Source organism: Hesperophylax consimilis, chromosome 10 (genome assembly GCF_061612785.1).
Source record: "Hesperophylax consimilis isolate HC1 chromosome 10, BYU_Hcon_1.0, whole genome shotgun sequence".
Taxonomy (NCBI): Eukaryota; Metazoa; Arthropoda; class Insecta; order Trichoptera; family Limnephilidae; genus Hesperophylax; species Hesperophylax consimilis.
The window spans coordinates 36,325,516-36,349,445 of NC_142845.1; the positions used below are offsets into that span (position 1 = coordinate 36,325,516).

The 23,930-nt window shown below is 37.0% G+C and overlaps 1 protein-coding gene across 1 annotated transcript in view; it reads left to right on the forward strand.

The window, feature by feature from the left end:
- Positions 1–8,381, forward strand: part of LOC149420712 (tRNA (cytidine(32)/guanosine(34)-2'-O)-methyltransferase-like) — a 149,123-nt gene extending 140,742 nt beyond the window's left edge. The window contains exons 2-3 of the mRNA XM_089636899.1: positions 5,772–5,872; positions 6,873–8,381. The gene's annotated coding sequence lies outside the window, so the exon portion shown is untranslated. The remainder of the gene's footprint in view (positions 1–5,771; positions 5,873–6,872) is intronic.
- Positions 8,382–23,930: the final 15,549 nt, after the last annotated feature.

Consider the following 23,930-nt stretch of genomic DNA (forward strand, 5'->3'; position numbering starts at 1 on the left):
GGACTAATTAATTAATTAGTTCCGACTAATCACGAATAATATACAATGGTTATTGATATTTACAGTTTATTTGCACGTTATATTTACTGTTTATTTACACCTTTTCATCGTTTTCACTGATATTTTTTTATTATTTACACTGTATAATTATTTGACCGGTCAGTGGTTGAGTGGGCATAGTGCTTGGGTCTCACCCGAGCGTCGCGTGTTCGATTCCTCGGCTGGCTAAGTCCTCCATCACAACACAAGCAACATTTTCGGCTTTCTGTGGTGGTAGTAGGAGATTTTCAAACATTGTTGGGTTATTCGTAACCCGGGAATGTTTGTCTTTCTTTAAAAAAAAAAAAAAAAATTTGGTTGGTTTGTTCATTACACTTGTTTTGTTTGTTTGGCTATTTACACATAGTTTGTAAGTCTTATAATATTATAAAAATTATTTACATTTTTATTTTTATTTAATGACTAAAAGAGTTTATGACTCTAACAAAAATCTTTTTGGATCTAAATTAACATTTAAATACATCAATTGGGCAACTTTGTTTGTCTTCAATTGTGTGCGGCGGTTATTAATCGTGAGCCCTGTCTTGCTGAATATCCTCTCGCACGGAACTGAAGTTGCCATTATGTTGCCATACTTGCGCAGAAGTATAGCAAGGTTGGGATAAATGTGACGGTTAAGTTGCCACCATTGCAATGGACAGTTAAATTTCCCACTGTCGTTAAACATTGGTAGAATATTGTCTTTCAAATAAGAGTTTACTTCTTTGATGGCACACGACAAAGGTGTGCCTACTTGCTGCTGCTGCTGCGTCCCGACAATATTGCTTAAAATGGACCAAGGTGAAAATTTATCTCGTACCGGTATGGAAGCTGAGGTTGAAGTGGATTGTTGCGGTTGCGGTTGGTATTCTCCATGTCGCCGTCTTATATCAGTTGCAAGTATCTCTTCCAGCATTTTCTTTGCTTTTTCTGCCTCATTAGTGTCAGAGAATACATTCATTTTGTACCTTGGGTCTAAAATTGTACATATCGAGAATGTTCGACTTCTCTCAACACCTTCTAGTCTTTTATCTAAGCCTGTCCGAAGTGCAGTAATTACATTGTTTGTAATTAGAGTAAAGCCTTCCAGAAGCAGTTGATTACATGATTCTCTAAGACAACGTGTCATGACTATGATGGTACTGGCTGTCATATAATCTTCGCCACTCATAGCTTTCGTAGCTTCGTCGAAAGGTTTTAAAACCTTGCACAGTTCGTGAAACATTGTCCATTCCTCAACAGTTAAGATTGGTAAATCTTTTTTAAGAATTGCAACAGTGGCACATATTTGATTTTCTAGTTCGACAAATCGCTGTAACATAGCAAACGTAGAGTTCCACCTGGTTGGTACTTCCTGTATCAAGCGCTTTGGTATCACGTCCGGCTTTTCCTGTGATTGCACTTTTAATAATTTTTCTAGCGCTGCTGTACTTGTCTTAAAATGTCGGACGATAGTTTTGACTTTATCCAAAGAAGCTTGGACTAAATTCAGGGCATCTTGCACTATTAAGTTCAACGTATGGCCATAGCATCCGTAATGCTTCCACCCTATATCAGCTATGGCTTTTTTGACGTTAGCTGCGTTGTCACTAACAATAAAATTTATCTTATTTGTTACATTCCACTCGTTGGTCGTTTCGAGCAATGCAGCTTGAATATTCGCACCGCTGTGCATATCTTTAAACTCTGCACATTTTAATAAAAATGTTTTAAGAACAAGATCTTTTGTTATATAGTGCCCCGTTACAGCTATGTAAGCATCATTGACCCGAGACGTCCATAAGTCTGTTGTTAGAGATAGAAATTCAATATCGTTTATTTCTTCTTTTTTTCGTAGAACTGTTTGGTGGTATAATGTGGGAATGAGAATGTTAGAGACAGTTTTTCGAGATGGTAACTCGTATCCAGGTATGTGTCGGGCAAATTTTTTAAAAGCACGTTCTTCTACTAAAGAAAAAGGGTGATAACTATCTATAAATAAATTAGCAAGGTCATTATCAATTTGTCTTTTTTTAGTTAGTGTTACTTTTTTTCCAATTACGTAGCTATCAATGCGCTGTTGCGCAGCGCGGTATATGGGTATGGTACTTGCAGCAGTGGACGTAGAAGCTGACGCAGCATCGGAGCTGGATGACGAGGGCTGAGGTTGGACATCGCCTGGGGGTTCCTGCCCACGACTTTGTTCTGGGGTCCTTGCCGTTGATTGTGCGGTACAAATGCTTATATACGCATGGAGGTGTTTTCGCTTCAAATGTGTTTTCAAATTCGCGGTTGAACTTTTGAAGCTATAAACTTCACCACAACTGTTGCATTTCGCTTTTTTTTCATTATCTAGTTTTTGAAAAAAGTTCCATAAAGTACTAGAATTCACTCGAGACATTTTTTTTATACTATCGACAAGTTTTTTTTATACTATATTGCACTTTATTTACACTATATTTACACTTTATTTAGACTTATTACAATCCACACTAATTATATTTACATAATAACAAAGAAACATTAAATTTACATAAAACACCAAAATAACATATAAACGTAAGAAAGTACTCAAAATTATACACAAGTAGGTATAATGAATAACGATGAACTAAGACAAACTAAATTATTTTACTTTAAAATCTTTAAATTCAAAAAGCGGTCGCTCGCTGTCGCTTCCCAGAGACGGGGACTCCCGCTTTTCGGGAATTTTCGATCGGCCGGCCGTAAAGGCGTAAAGTACAAGAATTCACTCGAGATTTTATAAGTTTTTATTTATACTATATTACACTTTATTTACACTATATTTACACTTTATTTAGACTCATTACAATCCACACTAATTATATTTACATAATAACAAAGAAACGTTACATTAAATTTACATAAAACACCAAAATAACATATAAACGTAAGAAAGTACTCAAAATTATACACAAGTAGGTATAACGACTGCGACGAGACAAGACAAACTAAATTATTAATTATTTTACTTTAACTTTAAATTCAAAAAGGGGTCACTCGCTGTCGCTTCCCAGAGACGGGGACTCCCGCTTTTCGGGAATTTTCGCTCGCCCGGCCGTAAAGTACTAGAATTCACTCGAGAAATTTTTAAATTATGTATATATATATATTTTATATTAACTCCTCACAGGAGGCCCGGAGGGAAGCAATTTCCCTCAGGGCCTATGTCATCTTTGGGGATGCTGGGTGGAGGGTCTTTTTGAGGAAAGGAAGGAGTGAACATGGGCCTTGAAGATACCCATGTTATAGGAGGGAGGAGACACAGAGGCCGGCAAACCGTTCCAAAGTCGAGCTGTTGTACCAAATAAAGCTGGGTCCAGACATGTTCTTTTGTCCGTACCGTACCTCCGTTTCGTACCAGCGTCGCGATCCAAAAACTCTGGACGCATCATCTTTTGTCCGTACCGTACCTCCGTTTCGTATCCGCGTCGCGATCAAGAGCCCGTATCTCCGTAACGTCGCTGCGATCATCGCGTGTCCATTTCCTCCCACCATGTCGTCGACTGCGGAAGTGTTTGAGAATTTGACGATTGCTTGCGCGTCCTTCATTGTTATTCACAATAATATAACGAAAAAAAAACAAAAAAGGCGACGTTGGTGGGAGTTAGAATTGTTCAAAATCAGAGAAAGATGTAAGACGCCGCGAACACGTCCAGACTGGCGCAGACCCGTACCGTATCGCCTTTGAACGGGCCGAAAAACCGACTCGCGATGGATCGGAGCGTACCTCTATCCGTATCGAGATGCCGTACCACCGTACCGTACCGAACGGGCGTCCAAACTAGCGTTCTTGATCGCGACGCTGGTACGAAACGGAGGTACGGTACGGACAAAAGAACATGTCTGGACCGAGCTTAACGATTCGTAGAAGCGACCCGTCCTCGCGTGACAAATGTCATCCGTGTACTTACATGTGTTTGCCCGCGTTTGGCGTGTTTCCCGACTATTCACCGGTGCCGAAGGGATCAATGATGCTGGTTCCTCGGAGCATCTTCCATTGAAATACTGGTAGAACAAGGACAGCATACCAACCTGACGTCTGTGCTCTAAAGATTGCAATCCGTTCTGTTAAGATAGGGGAATCTATCAAACGGACCGCCCGTTTCTGCACAGAGTCAAGGGTTGTTTTCAGGTATTTTGGGGCTCCAAACCCGAGGTGGCTGCCAAATTCTACAGTGTGGCGCACTTGACATTTGTACAGGGGCAGCAGTTGTGTACTATTAAATTATCTATACAGGAAGATACACTCAGTATCGCCCTGGTGTAAGACCACCATTCAGAATTGAAACGTTGCTTGAAATGGCTTTAGCCGTGTTTAGTGACCAGATCTGAATAGCCAGGTACTTCCCCACCTTCATCTACCCCATCTCCTTCCCCTCCCTACTACCTTCAGCCTCACAACTCACAACATACCTCAATTGGGGGTGCCATAGTCGCACTGGCTCCAGACGGGAGCTTTTGGGACTCTTGTGCGGTATGATGATGGACACTGTAACGCTGTCCGAAACGTTGGCTAAAGAAGGGGGTAGCGCTACATGGTATACCCCAAAAATAAATTGTTTCGCACTGGCTCCAGACGGGAGCAGTTGGGACTCTTGTGCGGTATTCGCTCGGCTGCCCGGGAGGTGTATTTCCAATCCCTTTCACGTTTCAGTCGCGCTAAAATTATTTAATTATTTTCAATGTAAAACAAAACATTGGAGGTAATAAAAGCGGTCTATCCTCTCTGCTTACCCTTCTATAATTACGGTCGTCACCCTCATACAAACAGATTTATTTTTTATTTATTTATTACATAAGATACATTTATAAGCAAAAATAACATAATAATATTTCAAAATAACTGTCAATATTAAAATGTGTACAAGTGTTATAGATAGAGCAACGAAACGCGTAGGCGACTGAAACGAGGACTAATGGTGATTTATATGCATAACATAACAATACCGCCGACTACCGCGTTACATTACGAAACGCGGCGTTACTGAAACGCGGCAGAGATTGGAAATACGCGGTCGCATGCGAAACGACCGAAACTAGTCTCACATATGCATAACAAATAACAATCCGTCCCGCCGACGGCGCCGACTACCGCGTTACGTTACGAAACGCGGCGTTACTGAAACGCGGTCGCATGCGAAACGGCCGAAACTACTTTACATCACACCCAACACCAAATAACGCATTTACAAAAATAACTACTTGTAATTTTATCGAGACTAGTTATTTCCGTTACATCGACGAAACTAGTTATTGTATCTAGTTACGTTAAATAACGCTCACTCCTACACGTTAGTACAACTTACGGACTGGCGGAAGGTAGACGTGCTTTTCGTTCCGAACTTGACGTGCTTTTCGTTCCGAACTTTTTATACAAATAAAAATTCCAAACATGAATACCTGGACAAATGACACGACATTATTTTTCTTGGAATGTTACCAAGGGGAGTCGTGCATTTGGAACCCAAACGATGTGGATCATAAAGATAAAAAAAAAAGTGTCTGATGCGTGGACTCGTTTGAGCCGAACTGTGAATAAGCCCGTAAAGGAAATAAAATCAAAGAAAGAGATTTTGATGACAACTTTTAGGAAACATCTAAAAAAGAAGCAAGATTCCATACGATCTGGCGCTGGTATGGATAATTATTTTTATGCCTCTTTACCTTATTTTTGTTTCAATTTATTTGAGTAAATTTGTAAGAGAAATATAATTTTTTTTTCCTTTCAGGCGTTGAAGACATATATGATCCCATTTGGTTCGCGTACAAGACGATGGAACTTTTTTTATTGCCTATATATACCTGTAGAAATACAATAAATACCGACACGGTGAGTAAAAAAACTTCATATTACTTTAATGGTTTATTTTTAGGTTTAATTTTATTGACATGACATGACATTGTATAAAATTATATTGGTAAAATGTAATTTTATAAATCACGTCCTGAAGAGCGATTCTATATCTTTTGTGAGATAACGGATGTGATCTCCTGTCAGATTTGTGTGATTTTCTATGGCTGTTATTAATAGGAATTAGTGTTTAGAACGATCTAAGCTAAAATATGTGACAGCTCACATACAGTGGCGGCTCGTGACTTTTGGGTGTGCTAGAGTGCTAATATTAAAAAACGGCATTATTGAAGTTGTCGTAGGCGAATTTTCTTTTATTCTTTTCGAAAATCGGTTTTTTTGTATGAAGATTTTTCAGGAAATCCGTGTGACACACGGCCAAACTAAAAATTCATAAAATTTTTCATACAAAAAAACTAGCACACAAAAAAGTCATGAGCCGCCACAGCTCACAGCTAAAACCTGACATCGGCCCATAGAAAAATCAAATAACCGCTATAGAAAATCACACAAATCTGAAAGGAGATCGCGTCCGTTATCTCGTTACGATCCCACTAAAGATATAGAATCGCTCTTCAGGTAGTGCTCCTACAAAAATATGAAGTAAATTCTTCCCTAATTTGAATGGTGTTCAACGGCGACCTTCGGGGTATGTTTGGCATGTTTTGTATTGCATTATATTCATCCTGGTTTCTTCGCCATGAACCAAGTCTCATAAGATTGCCATTTTCATCATGTGCATCAAACGTACCTGGGGGAGTATATCTTGCTGAAGAACTTTCACTTTTTCTGAGAAAATTATGTAGGAGTACACAAGTCATCGTGATTTCCGACACAGTATCTGGTTGCAAATTAATTGGTCGTCGGAAAATTCTGAAAACTGAAGTTAAAACCCCAAATGTATTTTCCACGACAACCCGAGACCTAGATAAGCATTGGTTAAATTTCCTTTTTGGTGAACCTATTTCATGATTTCCAGGGTATGGCTTCATTATATGAGTGCTTAGGGCAAAAGCACCGTCGGCTAAAAAGACGTAAGGCACGTCATTATTTGATCCAGGAAGTGGGCAAGATGTGGGGAAATTAGTTTCGTTTCTACAAATTCTTTGCCACAATAATGAATTCTTAAAAACACCACCGTCACTAATTCTCCCTTGACTTCCTATGTCCGCAAATGTAAATTTGTATTTGCTATCGACTAATGCCATAAGAACAATGCTAAACGTTTTCTTGTAGTTGAAATACTCAGTACCACTATAAAATGGACTTTCAATAACTATATGTTTGCCGTCCAACGAACCCACGCAATGTGGAAACTTGCTCCTGTATCCTTCTTCTATTGCCAGCCAACCTTCCGCTGTTGAGGGCATCTGAAATTATAACATATTAGGTATATCAGTAATTAATAAAACAATTAATCTGTAACAAATAACAATTTAATACTGTCGGTTTATATTTTGTTCAGCAATCACGACCGGAAATCGACGAGATAGAAATCGAATCCGAAGAGATGGATGGGGACTTATTAGGAGAAGACAACAATCACCCGCTGCCATCGACTTCTTCGGCCACACCTGTTTCTACGCCGAAACCCCCTCGCCCGCGCCGTGCTCCTGACTTTGCTGAGCGACAAATGACCACAGCTTTAGGACAATTGACAAACATTTTAAATAAGCCACCGCCTCCCAAAGACGATGAATGTGACCTCTACGGAAAGTTATTAGCTGCGGGAGCTGCGGGAGCTTTCTAACAATGAAAGGAAACTTTTTATGTTAAAAATTGATGGATTGTTTGTGGAAAGACTTCAGCAAAGTGAATTCATAAGAGAAACCTCAATATCTCCTCAATATTCAAATTTTTATAGACCTCCATCGGCATCCAGCGTCCATTTTCCCAGCCGACCTTCATCATCTCAATCTTCCCATTACGAACCCTTGAGCACACCAATTCCAAAACGCCCTTCATCCTCCCAAACTTCTTACGAGCCCTCTATGAGCTTATTGAACCCAAAACCTCGAAGAACCAAAAAAATTGTTCCATTTAACCAGTACCCGATACAACCCGATACTTTCAATCCGCATTCATCCAATCGTCAACCCCAAAACGACTGCAATTCTACCCGTCCAATAGAAATAATATCGGCAGAAATACTTCAGCCCCCTCGAGAGTACATTGCAAACGCAGATTTATTGAAAGCGTATGAAGATTTCGAATCTTCTAATGACACGAATCAGTAAATTGTTAGTGTCATTAAAATTTTAATTGTTCATTAGTGTCTAATGACACTAATCAGTAAACTTTTTTGTAATTGTAATTTGTGATTGTAATTTGTAATTGTAATTTGTAATTTGTGATTGTAATTTGTAATTGTAATTTGTGATTGTAATTTGTAATTGTAATTTGTGATTGTAATTTGTAATTGTAATTTGTACTAACAAAAAAGAAATAAAAAATATCATAAAAAATATTATTATTGTTTTCCTTTACCTTTATTTCGTCCTTTAGAACTGCAATAATAGCCTTGCAAACTTCTCGTACGATTGTAGATATGCTTTGGCTCGATACTTTAAATAAATAATGAAGGCTTTTATAACTGTCGCCAGATGCCAGAAATCTTAAAGTTATCGCAAGACGATATTTCGCTGGTATAGCTTCCCTGAAATTGGTATCTTGCTTTGAAATCGCAGGTGAAATTTTGTTCAGCAAGAATTCAAAATCAGCCGAGGTCATGCGACAGAAGTTATCAAACTCCCCAGACGGCTCACAAAGAAGTTCATTAAACCGTTCTTCAATTAGTTCTCTGAAACAAAACAAAAAAAAAATAGCATCTACGAACACAAAACACACAAATAAACAAAATATTAGAATATAAATGAATTACCTGGTACGATTTCTGTGAATTTTAATCATCCACCATCTTCTTCTCTTTCGAATTTTCCGTTTTTTTTCATTTTGTTTCGCTTTATAATAAAAATACGTTAGCGCAAAAATGACAGCTGATGCAGCTGCTTCGACGTCCGCCATCTTTGGGCTCTGCGAATATACTGGCGCGCTTGCAAGTGTGGGGATGCCAGCCATTCGCTTGCCAGAGCTTGCCTGAGCTTGCGACAAGCTGCTTGTCGCGAGCATTTGGACGTAGCATAAAAATATTTTAAACCACTTCTGTGATTTATAGACTCCGGGGACAATGAGTAATATTTTAAATTAATATTTGAAAATTATTTTTTTTCCAAACATGACTATTTCCTGCAAATAGTGCGTTTTGAAGTAAAACAATGTGTATGGAGAAATATGCGTTTTTGATTTATTTAAACTAAAAAAATAAAAACAAGACATTTTTTGGAACAAGTATATAAAAAAAGTAAGAAACAATAAAAGGTAAAAGATTTTCAAGATGTGGCACATCTGCCCAGTTGATGGACTCTGTAATGCTGTCCGAAACGTTGGCCAAAGAAGGAGAAATCCCTACACGGCACAATTACTTAAAAACCAAAATATGAATATACTTTTGGCAGTGAAAATCTCAAATCATGCTTCATGGTCTGAGTCTTCGTTATACTCAATATTTTCCTCAATACTTTCATTAATATTTTCGGTAACCACGTCGTAAAAACTTTTGACATCGTCGGGTACCGTGAAAAATTTCATTAATTTTAACACGTCTGCTCGCTTTGCAGGCTTTACGTGATTAGTGGCCGGTTGCTCCGCAATGCAAATATTATTAAAAAACGTTGTTTTTCTTGTCACCCCTACAAATGTAGGCGTAGCATTATAAGTCGAGGAAACACCCACAGAGTTTTTTCCCTTTCGGTAAGTAAAAATTTTTTGTTCGGTCATCTTAAACGGAATAACTGCTTTTAGTACCGATTTGAAGGCAGTTTTGTAGTCATAAAATTTAAAGTCTTCCCCAAATACTTTAACATTACCAAATTTTCTTAATATTGTGTAATATTCGCCAGGAGAAAGAATGTTAGTTTTTTCCGAATTATTTTTTCTATTCTTCCGAACGTCCGATCCGCAGGCATGTAGCTATGGCCACGCACAGGAAAAATATCTTCTATTTTAACAAATTTAGATTGACCACTGTTCATTTTCTTTATTAAGAGTCCCATAACAAATTTATTTTTGTTTTGTGCAGAACAAGAATCTGAGAACAATCTTAATGTGAGGGGTGTTGTAGTATCCTTGATCTGTCCTCCAAAATATTAAAAAAATCTTCTAGTGCGGAGCAGACTTCATTTGGTCCTCTTCCTGATTCAGTTTCCAGCCAAGAATAAACAAAATTGTTTTCTTTTCCTTCATTGTTTTCAGAGCAGATCACAAAGTTTAAAATATATAACCAGATTTGGCGACTGTAAAATACATCTGTAACATTCAATTTTGGTAATGGCTGATTCTGCATCATATCAAAACATACTTTGACAACTCCGGGCTCATTTTTCCCCATAATTTCAAAAAACGTTTTGGCATTTTTCTTGTGAACGAGTAGAGAATCTTCTAGTTTTTTCTTTTCGGCTTCTCCATTTTCTTTCTTTATTTTGACCATCGTTTCAGTGCAGAAACTACAAATGTCCTGACGTGGATGGCCAAAGCTTAAATTGAATTTACTTGTAAAAACTTTATAATATTTATGGAATGAGCAGAATGGTGGATTTCCGAATCTGTTTCCACAACCGCCACATTTTGCTCACACTCAACTCTGAACCTAAGTAGCATCTTTCAGAGTCTTTTCTTATCAGATGTGATTTCCGAATCTGTTTCCACAACCGCCACATTTTGCTCACACTCAACTCTGAACCTAAGTAGCATCTTTCAGAGTCTTTTCTTATCAGATGTGATTTCCAAATCTGTTTCCACAACCGCCACATTTTGCTCACACTCAACTCTGAACCTAAGTAGCATCTTTCAGAGTCTTTTCTTATCAGATGTGATTTCCGAATCTGTTTCCACAACCGCCACATTTTGCTCACACTCAACTCTGAACCTAAGTAGCATCTTTCAGAGTCTTTTCTTATCAGATGTGATTTCCGAATCTGTTTCCACAACCGCCACATTTTGCTCACACTCAACTCTGAACCTAAGTAGCTTCTTTCAGAGTCTTTTCTTATCAGATGTGATTTCCGAATCTGTTTCCACAACCGCCACATTTTGCTCACACTCAACTCTGAACCTAAGTAGCATCTTTCAGAGTCTTTTCTTATCAGATGTGATTTTCGACATTTAAATGTTTCAATATGTTCTATGATAGATTCGGTCTGTTGGCGGTCTTTCTCAGTTTTTCTTGAGCCCCCTCGTTCTTCCTTTGGAGTTGCCTGAGTAAAGAAAAATTTTCTTCCCAAATTATTTAGTCTGCGTCGGGAAATACAGGTTATAGACTCAAAACTTTTCCCACAAACTTTAATTTTTCCTCCGTTATTATTCCATATAAAATAAAACATACTAAGTCGTTCTTTTCTAGCAGAAACTTGATTCTTATTCGTGACGCGTAACGTCTTAGCAACATCTATAAATTTCAAAATATGCCTGTCTTGTTGTATTTTTGTTTTATTTAAATAGATATTGGTGAAGAATCTTCCTATTTCTTCCTCGGAGAGCTTTCTTACTTGGCATATTTTGCTCTCAGCTGGATGCTTGCACGAAATCCTCCATCGTTTTTTAAAATCGCTATTTCTCTCGAGCATTTTGTTTTCACGTTTACAACCTTTTTTTCTTTTACGTCCACCATCAATTTTCTTAATATCTTCAAAATATTCAGGATCATTTGTCACATCAGATTCTAAGCCTAAAATAAACAAAACATCACATTAAAACTTTTGCTTGGGTAAAGCAGCAATCCGGTTAGTATAATAATAAAATATGTAATAATATTATGATCAATAATGATAAGAAACTTTACTTACTTTCTGAAATATTATTGAGAGTGTTGTCTTCCTGTGCTTCAATAATTTCAATAACTATGTCCCCTTCATTCAAAGTGTCGATCTCATTAGAAGTTTGGATACCTGAACATAAAAAAAAGATTAGCAACAGAACTAAGCTGCTGAATGATATCTTACAAGTATAATACTTCATATATATGTACATAATAGTTATTGTTATTAAAAGGGTATTTATAGGCATTAATCTGAGATCATATAACATTTAAAATTATTTTAAAACAACCAAACAAAACAACTTACATCCAGCTTTCTCCGAGTGCATTTGTTCAGGCCCACCTGAAATAAGCGAATGTAACGTAATATCGCTATTCAAAACGTCCGCGTCCATCAGAAGAATGTCTTCAATGTCCTTCTCACTTAGCGAATTCATTTTATTCGAGTATATCTTCGAAAATCCACAAAAAACAAGACAAAACCACCAAACAACTTGCAGCTGTCAAACGATTTTGAGGTTATAACAATCATAGACAAAATAGTGCGTTTTGCAGAAAAAAAATGTTGCCGCTCTAATATTTGTATAGGAAATAGTGCACTTTGCAATAACATGGAATTAGTCACTTTTGCAGAAAAAGGTACTTCTTTTTTAGCTGGAAATAGGTAGTTTTGCAGAAAAAGGTGATTTTCAAGTTGAAAAATGAGGAGGATTTCGTCATTTTATCGTAAAAATAATGATGCCATTCGATTCCTCGGCCTCGAATTAGTCTGACTGCATAATATGCATATATATTATATAACTCAATTTCGCCCATATTGTAAATAGTCAGTTTTGCATTATAACCCCACAATTGGGTTTGTAGTTGATCCTTTTGTCACGTTAATTTTTTTGGCGAGGTTTTGCCCAACTTTTGCGAAGAAGGAGTTGAATACATCTGCCCATCTTTTTGGATTTACACTAGCGTTTATTTTTACTTTATTTTCATCTTCCATTTCATTGATTGGTTTATTTTGTTTATCATTTTCTATTGCACAGTTAATTGTTTTCCAGATTATTTTTGGGTTATTTTCGGAGTTTATTATTTTATATACTCATCTTTACTGATTTTAATTATGCTTGTCAGCTTATTTTTGTATTTTTTATATTTGCAATCCAATTCTTTGTCATTTGGGAAATTAACTTTTTTTTTTGTAAAGTTTACTTTTTTCTCTGATTGAATTTAATAATCCCTGTGTGATCCTCGGTTTCAAGAATTTATTTTTAGCTAAATTTCGTTTTGGAATTTCCGTTTTAGAGTTTTCTATATGTATCGCTAAAATGTTTTCAAAGTTATTTGAGCATAATTCAACCTCTTGACAGTCGATTACTTGTTTCTAATTTTCCGTTTTCAATTTTTCAATTAATTTCTCTTTGTTTAATTTGGTATATGATTTTTTTACTGACATGTTTTTTGTTTGAATTTCTTTTCCATCTTCGTACAAAAATATACATGTATGATGGTCTGTAATGTTATTTTTCCATACAATGGTTTTAATTTTATGAAGATCCTTTAACGCCAAGTATAATAGGTACCTTGTTCAGAACGAAACTACAACAATGCCCCCCAGCGGAGGAACTAGGTTTTACTAGCCATTTAAAGACAGTTCTGTACTAAAAAAGTTCTGTTGAAATTCGTAAGATGTCACTAATTATAACTGACTTAAGGCCTATCCTCACACAACAGTGCCGGCATGTGACCGACAGTTCCGTACCGTACAGTACCGTGACGTGCTATTCGTACATGTCAGTACCGACACGGCGACGCGCAGTGATTAGTAGGTACTCTACGCAGCAGTGTCATGTGCTAAATTGCCTCGATATTCAAGATACAATTAGCAGCGATTGCTTTAATATTAGATGAAGACATTTATGTGAGAAGAAGGCATTGGGTTCATAATGCGTGGAGGAAAAGAGAAGAAGAAGGAGTGTTCGCCACCCTATATAAACATCTGATAGATCAAAGTTTTTCAGAATGCCAAAACATTGTTTCGACATACTTTTATCTAAACTTACTGAAAAGTTAAGAAAACATGATACTCATTGGAGAAAAGCTATACCACCAAGGGAACGTCTAGCAGTCTGTTTAAGGTATGTGTCAATAAAACAACAAATTATAATTAAATTATTTTATTTTACTTTTTCAAACTTCGCAAAATTCTTATTTAAAAAATATTATTTTTCAAAATTATTATTATTTTCATTATTTTATTTTAACTTAGATATTTTAACACAACAGTTTCATAGGTATTGGCGCTTCCATGATCTTCAACAGTTTCATAGTTAATCGCGTTGCTCGTATTGGCGCTTCCATGATCTTCAACAGTTCCATAGTTGATCGCGTTGCTCGTATTGGCGCTTCCATGATCTTCAACAGTTTCATAGTTAATCGCGTTGCTCGTATTGGCGCTTCCATGATCTTCAACAGTTTCATAGTTAATCGCGTAGCTCGTATTGGCGCTTCCATGATCTTCAACAGTTTCATAGTTAATCGCGTTGCTCGTATTGGCGCTTCCATGATCTTCAACAGTTCCATAGTTAATCGCGTTGCTCGTATTGGCGCTTCCATGATCTTCAACAGTTCCATAGTTAATCGCGTTGCTCGTATTGGCGCTTCCATGATCTTCAACAGTTCCATAGTTAATCGCGTTGCTCGTATTGGCGCTTCCATGATCTTCAACAGTTTCATAGTTAATCGCGTTGCTCGTATTGGCGCTTCCATGATCTTCAACAGTTTCATAGTTAATCGCGTTGCTCGTATTGGCGCTTCCATGATCTTCAACAGTTCCATAGTTAATCGCGTTGCTCGTATTGGCGCTTCCATGATCTTCAACAGTTTCATAGTTAATCGCGTCGCTCGTATTGGCGCTTCCATGATCTTCCAAGTTAGTCGCGTTAGACCTATTTTGGCTTGTAATGGTGCTTGATTGATGCGCAAGCCTTGGGAATTTGCTTCTCAATAGTTTTGCTTCGTACTTTTGGACAATCGCAAACATTTCAGGTTTAGCATCAAATAAATCACAAGGGTGCAATTCTTTTAATGTTGGAGCAAGAGATGCCAAAAATACGTCAACAAGATGCTCATTTTGGCGAATCAAATAATCAATCACTTCTGATGAAGCTGTTCTTGCCGAATCTTTATGATTCCCCCTGCGTCCTCTGGATCCTCGACTTCCTGATGATGATGGCCGATATTGATTTGTTAATGAAGCTTGTGAATGTTGAGAGGCTGGTGATGGAGTCGGCGTGTATGTTAGCGAATCAGTGTGATGGGATTCAGGAGCGGGCGAAACTGTATGTGTCGGCAGTGGAACTTCTGGAATACTTGATTCATCGTTTTGTGTTTCATCGTCTTCATCATTGAAATTTTCAATGCTATTTCGGTCGTCAAAAATTTTTACCAAAAAACTTAATTGCTCATGGTATTTATACGGCTTTGTTGCCTTGCTACCTTGACCACTTTTAGTTATATTCTTTTGAATATTTTTCCTAAAGTTGTCCCTTATATTGGACCATCTTGATTTACATATTGCACCTGAAACAAAAATACCCATTTAATCAATACAAACATACCAAAATAATTTTATATAACATAATTCTCTCTTTTACAGCAGCGTGTACTGAAAGCCATCGGGTTTGGGAAGGGTGTAGAATTTTATTGACCTTTAAATGACAGAATGTCTGGAAATCTTTGTACTCCACTATCCTTTTTGGACTAGACGAAAAATAATTATAAATGTCCCTAACAAAGTCCTCTACAAAACGAGGCAATTTCTCACACGCATATGATGCGCACAAATGAAATGTATGGCAAATACATTTCATAACAAATAAATTTGGTATTTCTAATTTTAAAAGAGTCATGACAGAATGTTGATGACCCATCATGACGTTGGCCCCATCAGATGCAAAACCGATCATATTTACTTTATATGGTATCTCGTGTTTTAGAAAAAAATTATCAATAAGTTCAAATAAAGTGGTGGCGTTTGCAGACGATAGTGGAATCAAGGCTAGAAAGTTATCTCTAATGGTGTTATTTTTAAAATATCTCACTACAAGGCATAAATGTTTTATTGTACTCCTGTCAGTCGATTCATCAATAATTAATGAAAATTTTAATGACCTCAGATCTTCGCACACCTTCTTGAAGCTTTCTTGGCCGATAACATTTTCAATAATGGCTTGAGTTTTCGTGCGGGAACACTGTATTTCCGCTGCAATTTTTGAGTCCGGGCATATTTTGCGCATAAGTTGCGGCAAATGATCCATGATTGTAAATGGCAAATTATGCTCAGCGACGAATCCACTCATACGAATTTCAGCTTAAAAACAAAAAAAGAATACTTAATTTAATTTAATAGTAGTTCAAGTTTCGAAATTAAGATCAAACCTTGTATTTTTTATAAATAAGTTTGTTTCTTCTGTGTAATTTTAAGAAACTTTGTATGGCCAGGATCACCCTTAAAATAGGTGAAGTGAAAGCCAAATTAATAAATAGGTAAATCAGAAAAACTGAGCTCACGGCCCACAGAACAAATAATAAACAAATTAGTGAAATAACGAGTGGCGAGACTCATTCTAAAAATATAAGTACTAACCTTCCTTGACTTGATCTTCAAGGGCCTTTTTTCCACTGCTCGCGAAAATGGAGATCATCGGTTGGGATGCTATTGATCTCCTGCTTTTTAGATGTACCTGGGAATTTGAGTGCTTCGTTACTGCATCTCTTCCAGAGGCAATATTGATGTCCTTGTTGCAGCTCTTGCAGAATGCAAAAGTTGCGTTTTTTTTGCTAGGAGCAAGCCAACCTGCATAATCGGGAAAAATTTCCCACTCCTTTTTATATAATTGGGAATATTTCTTTTTTTTAGCAATGCTCCTACTCGTACCTTCGCCTGCATCAGAGTCTGAGCTCGTCATAATTAAAGAAAAACGTTCGTAGAACAAAGCACTGAAAAACGCAAACGGAGAGGCAAGAGGAGTTGGCGTTACGTAATAAATTATAAATCACAGCACAGCTCGTAACTCGTAATTGATCGGTTCGTATTGGTTTATAATGGCGCGTTCTGACGTTTCGACTTTTGTTGGCCGACTTTTATTTTACGAAAAAAGTTGAACAAGATTTGGTTCACACGTATCGATTTAAGTTGAAGCGATTTCGACATTCAAAATGGCGTCAACTGAAAATTATAATTAATTAAATTAATTAATTAACCCATTCTAATCGGAACTATAGAATAAATGCCTAATTAATAACGTTCATAGCTTCTTTCAATTTGTTCCTCCTGTTATATTTTATTAGATTAAATTTAATTACAATAAAAATACTCCTCGCCGAAGGAGGTCCGTTTCAAATTTTACTTTTTCCCGCGAGTAACTAAAAAAGACAAGCGAGTTGAAACATGTGTTCACACGGGGCGATTCGGTGAAAAACTCGAACGACAAGTAAAACCAAAATGGCGATGGTCGTACTCGAACGTCAAAAGTAGACGGGCTTTCAACTTTTGCTAGGCAACAAAAAAAGTTGATAACTTTGTTGACAGAGTGTTCACACGTGGCGATTAGCTTTCAATTGTCCAACCAACAAAAGTTGAACGACAAAAGTCGCCCCGTGTGAACCGCGTATAATAGAGATATGCTTAGATTGCAGTATTTTGTAAATATTCTGGTCAATTCCCGAATCCGGGGAATTTTTTAGTTTTTTTTTTTTAACCATAGACAATTATTTGCCTGTTGTGCGGACCATAAACAAAGAATCGACGAGAAACGATAAATCGCTGAGAACACCGAAAAATCGGTAGATTTTGGTGCCATTTCGGTAGATCGGGAGATGAAGTGAAAAATCGGTAGATCTCCCGAAAAATCGGGAGCTTCGGTAACACTGGGCGCAGCACTGACATCACTGAACGTCACTGTCACTGATGAGTACGGATAGTGCCGTACAAAATGTATGCCACAATATCATTTTTCACTGACACTGATGGATACGTCACGTGTCGGCACTGTGCCGGCACTGTTGTGTGCGGATAGGCCTTTAATCGTGTATATTGTAATGTGGTGATTCACTATTTGTATACGTTTCCGTTAACACTATGACTCCCGGATTTACTTGAAGATTATTTATATTGAGAATAAATTCTTCGATGTTTTTTTGAAGGCTACGTATATTAAGGTGGATTATTTCTATACCAAGAAATTTGTCTGTGATGATTTCGTTGCACTATTTTGCACTATGACTCTTGAATTCACTGATTTTGAAGCTGTTTTCCAGTTGTATGTTGTTAATAAAGTCATCCATTTTGTCGAATGTATTAATTGATGTTATTTATTTTTTTTCTTTTTACTGGTATTCAATTTTTTGAATTTCCATATTCATCATTCTTTTTCGGTAGGTACATTTAACATCATTTGCTTTATGGTCCGTAGTTACATTTGTTTTGTATATCGTATTTGTTTTGGTACAGTTGAAACACTTTGGGGTTTTGTCCTTTTTCACGCAATCCTTAAATGTATGTTCTTCGCTGCAATACATGCATCTGGGTTTATTCATTTTCTTAAGGCATTTGATAGAGGTGTGTCCAAAACCAAGACAATGGTAACAATGCATCAGAGGGTTGCAGTCCTCGATATGGGCTCTTACGAAGCCTATATTTATTCGCTGTTCCTCAATTAGTTCTTTACGAATTTGGGCACTTGTTTCGATAATAACATTGCACAGTTTGTCACTCTTCTTGTTTTTTTTAAATTTCTTCACTTTAATTTGATCCAAATTTTTGATATCTTGATTTTGACTAATAATGTCATTCATGAAATTTTCTTCGCATTTTTCGTTGTACTGCTGAGTACAGTGCAGTGAGTGCTGACTCACACCTTTAATTATCATGCATGGTTTCTTTTTTTCAATATTTTTGGCGATTATGCCAAATTCAGTTTTATTAATTTCATCTCTCAATGTTTCGGCGTCCGTTTTCTTCGGACAAGTCATCAAAATCCGGTTTTTTGTTGTTTTTTTTAAGCTGTTTATTCCAATCCCTAATTTTGAGGCTGATATGGATTCAGAAATGCATTTTTCAATTTCTTCCGAAGTTTTTTTGTCTTCTGCCGATATAAGAATGGCATAATTAGGTTCGTTTGTCCAATGTTTTTTTTCTTTGGTCATCTGGGCATAGGATGGTGCCTTAGTATTTTTATCGATAATTTTTTCGATTTTTTCTACCAGTAGGTCGTTACGTTTTATTAATTTGTCTTGAAGTTTTGTTATTTTTTCTTTCATTTTTGATGTTTCTGATTTTACTTCATTATCCAGTTCAACGATAATCTTTTCAATGTTGGTTTTTGTTTTCGAATCAGTCACGGTTTGAATTTTTTGCACTTCATTTTTTAGTAAGATAAGTAATTCTTCCACCGTCATGAATGGGTTAGGGTGTTCGATGTAATGACAGTACTGCAATACGGGCTCCCGATACGATCGTTATTGTTGTTGCTATACGTTCTCCCGTTGCGAGCGTTAGCATGATACTGAATTAATGTAAACCATAGTTTTACTTGGAAAGGAGTCCCCGTAAACGGATGACATCTCTTCCAGTATGATTTGAACTGATTTTGATTGTTTGGTAAGGAATTTTATAACAGCGCGGAACTCAATTTTCTCCATATTCACAATTCTCCCCTTGATTGACTTTTTTGGTCGACGATAGCTCAAAGACTAATGACCTAATTACGATAAAACCCGGTATTTATACTAATAATGAGTTGCTCAATTAGTACCTAATTCAGCGACATCCCCACTAATCACCTACCTACCCATTCCTCGTTAAAGTTAATTAGTTATTAGTTATTCCAAGTTAATTACGCCCCCTTGTATCTTCACAAAGCTCCAACATCCTTTTTGTTTTAACGTTTTCCCAACATTTTTTATGTTGCCCTTGGGTTCGCTAAAAAGGAATTCAATATGGTATTATAATAGAGTATAGTATTACGAAGTCAGAATAACATGGTAAATTACTTAAAATACTAAAATTTTTTGAAAATTACTTAACCCTTTTAGTGCCATTGTTTTTTACTCATATGTACTTAGAAATGCCATGGAAATCTTTTGTTTTTGATATCATTTACCCTTGTCTCGAAAAAAAAAACTGTATCTCTTCAAAAAATTATCCAATTTTAATAATTTTTTCGGTGTTTTCTTAATAATAATTTCTACAAAGATAATAAAATACAAAGAAAATTGTGGAAATATATATTGTGAACAAAAACTGGAATATAAAAGTAAAAAAGTGAACATGTGTGCTTTCCCGCACAGACTCCATGGAGCCCCTTCTTCAACTTCAACTCAAGTTGCTCCTATTCACAGCGCTGTAATCCTTGCTGCTGCACACTAGACAGCGCCATAAATTACGCCCGGGTAACTTTTCTAATTCAAAACTTTGAGGGGAAGATTAGATTAGAAGATTAGAAGAAGGGAACCATTATCCTAAATTAACATAAGACAAATAAATACAATTTAAATAGAACAAAAAATATTAATGGTGAAATAAAACAAAACAATTTCTTTCTTTTTGGAGACACAGACACATTTCTCACATTTCAAAAAAGTCTTCATTTTAATGCACAGCCTGCATCTCTGTGGCTTATCCATGAACATTGGTTCATGCCCAATACCATCATATCTGATATCAGCGATTGGACGTGGTACAGGCAGGGCACATCACGCTAGGCCCCGCTTCATCCACCCAAGAGCCAGGTTGACCCTTTCTTTTATGTTCGGAATAATTATCACCCGCAGACATTAGGACCTTGGCGATTTCCGCACGAAATTCAATCAACGTTTTGTGTTTCATACCTAATTGGTTTAAATATCGTCTATGCAACAGCCATGCATTGGCGACACTCATACCAATTAAATGAAACACAATTCGAAGATAAAACCTCTTGGTCTTAATGTCTGTACGATATAATTCCACCAACATATTATGTAGGTCAACCCTACCCATGTATGTATTATACTCAGCGATGATGTAAATAGCCAAAACTACATCCTAGTCAACAAAACTGCTTAAAGGCCACACGATCAATGATGCTCTTAATCCAGGGTATATAGTCAGATATCCCCGTGTAGGTGTAATTTTAAAATTTCCAAAATTACATCCTGCTCACCAATACCGCTTTAAGGCCACTCGATCAATGATGCTCTTAATCCAGGGTATATAGTCAGATATCCCCGTGTAGGTGTAATTTTAAAATTTCCAAAATTACATCCTGCTCACCAATACCGCTTTAAGGCCACTCGATCAATGATGCTCTTAATCCAGGGTATAAAGTTAGATATCCCCGTGTAGGTGCAATTTTAAAATTTCCAAAACTACATCCTGCTCACCAATTCCGCTTTAAGGCCACACGAACAATAATGCTCTTAATCCAGGGTATAAAGTTAGATATCCCCGTGTAGGTGCAATTTTAAAATTTCCAAAACTACATCCTGCTCACCAATACCGCTTTAAGGCCACACGAACAATGATGCTCTTAATCCATGGTATATAGTCAGATATCCCCGTGTAGGTGCAATTTTAAAATTTCCAAAACTACATCCTGCTCACCAATTCCGCTTTAAGGCCACACGAACAATAATGCTCTTAATCCAGGGTATAAAGTTAGATATCCCCGTGTAGGTGCAATTTTAAAATTTCCAAAACTACATCCTGCTCACCAATACCGCTTTAAGGCCACACGAACAATGATGCTCTTAATCCATGGTATATAGTCAGATATCCCCGTGCAGGTGCAATTTTAAAATATCCAAAACTACACCCTACTCAACAATACTGTTTTAAGGCCACACGATCAATGATGCTCTTAATCCAGGGTATATAGTCAGATATCCCCGTGCAGGTGCAATTTTAAAATTTCCAAAACTACATCCTGCTCAACAATACCGCTTTAAGGCCACACGATCAATGATATTCTTAATCCAGGGTATAAAGTCAGATATCCGCGTGTAGGTGCAATTTTAAAATACGCATGTATTTTTGGCAAATATCTCCCCAGAAATTCGCTAAGAAATCCTTTTCGAAATTTCATCCAGCTTTTCGCCTCTCCCTTCAAGGTTTCCGTGTCCAAGTAATATACTCTGTCAACTAAGACACGCCTTTTAAGTCGTCAATCAAATTAATCTTTACGGCGTTCCCTTTGCCATTGAGGCCTTTGTGGTGACAAGGTGGGGCAAAAGTAATCACCCTATTGTAAAACGCTATAACTTTTGCAAATGGCGACAAGTGTCAATTCGGTTTTGACATTTGTGAAGTAAACAAACGCAGAATACAAATCGATAAGACATGAATCGGTTTACTCCGCAAGAACGCGGAATAATTGTTTCCACTTTTTTGCGCAACAATTCGTCAGTTGTGTTGGCGCAGCGTGAATTTCGTCGCAGATTTCCTGGCCGTCCGACACCAACTGGACAATATATCTCTGCTGTTGTCCAAGATGTCGAAGATGAGCCCGAAACATCGACCAGATGACGTGCCACCCAATTGGACATTAGCCGGCGGCCCCTATACAGAATGAAGCTCATTTCCATCTTAGAGGTTACGTGAATAAACAAAATAATCGTTTCTGGGGCACCGAAAATCCGCATATCACCCACGAAGAGCCATTACACCCGCTCAATGTTACTGCGTGGTGTGCTGTTTACGCTGGAGGAGACAGCACCATTTTTAACAATTCCAGAATTAAAGGAAAACTGGAAGATGGGCTCTATTGAGCCAGACACCTAGTTGGCGATCGTGGTTATGCGGTAAAACCGTATTTATTAACCCCACTGGCAAATCCTGTTTCTGACGCTGAACTTTTATACAATGAAAGCCAAATCAAGACAAGAAATGTTGTAGAAAGGACTTTGGGGATATGGAAAAGGCGTTTTCCTGCGGTAGGAATGAAATTAAGAATCGATGCCACAAGAGTGGAAGCCGTGATCGTTGACACAGTGGTGTTGCATAACATATGCACTGACAACAATGTCACGGAGCCACCAGACTTTGTCACCATTCCCCAAGAAAATGACGGAGGACATTTTCAGGACAGGGTAATAATGACCTACGACAAAATCTTGTCAACAGTTATTTTGCTCATTTATTGTAATTTTTTTGTATAAAATAATGTATTAATTAACTTAAAAATAAAAATAAATTACAAATAATAATAGAAAGAAAGAAAATAAATGTTTTAATCTATTATAATGGGGAAATCATTCTCCTTTCGGTTTTCCTCTTTGAATTTTTTAACTTCTAACTCGTGTATATGATTCATGTGTTTAATTTTCAACTCAAAAATAGCTTCACGATGCCTGTATTCCTGTTCGTGAAGAATTTTTTTGTGTTCAAGGTCTAAATCTGTAGACAAATCTAAAAATTTTTTTTGCGCTTCCGCCAACTCCATAAAGTTTCTCCGGACATTGTTTGGCGTCGATTAATTTTCTTTTTCTTGATAGGCCTAAAAAAATATTACATTACTTTAAAAACATCAGAAAGTAAGTAGGTAGTTTAGGCAAATTTACTGAAACATTATGAGAGATGCTGTTAAGATAATAAGATTCTAAAATACTTAAGGCACAACTATACTCACTTTTCAGGGATGGTGTTATTGGTAAGCGTTTAGTCGCTACACCTTGGATTTAGTTTTATAACAAATTTTGACATAAATAAATGATTATTCGCAATCCATAACTGTGAATGAAAGTAACGTTGTTTGGAATGCTAATCATACAGTGAGTAGTATATAGAACTTATTTATAGAAGCATCGTCATCAAATTCCGAGTTGATCCCTTCCATGGATAATTGCATGGCACCTTGCATCCATGTTGCATTATCACTGAGCTTGGATGGTGGTGGACCATCCCAATCTTTCGGCATTCTTTCGTGAATTGTGAAGATTCCTGGACTTCAGAATACAATGTGTGACAATCTACAAACCTTTCTGGCAGACTTTTTCAAACTCGTTTCTAATCTGTTTTATAACGGTTGGTTTGCGGGACAGGAGGCGTTGTATTTAGTTGCCAATAGTTCCCTTGTCTGGTCCTTCTCTTTGACATGAACAGCATCACTTTTTTTTCGAAAGAATATTCTTATG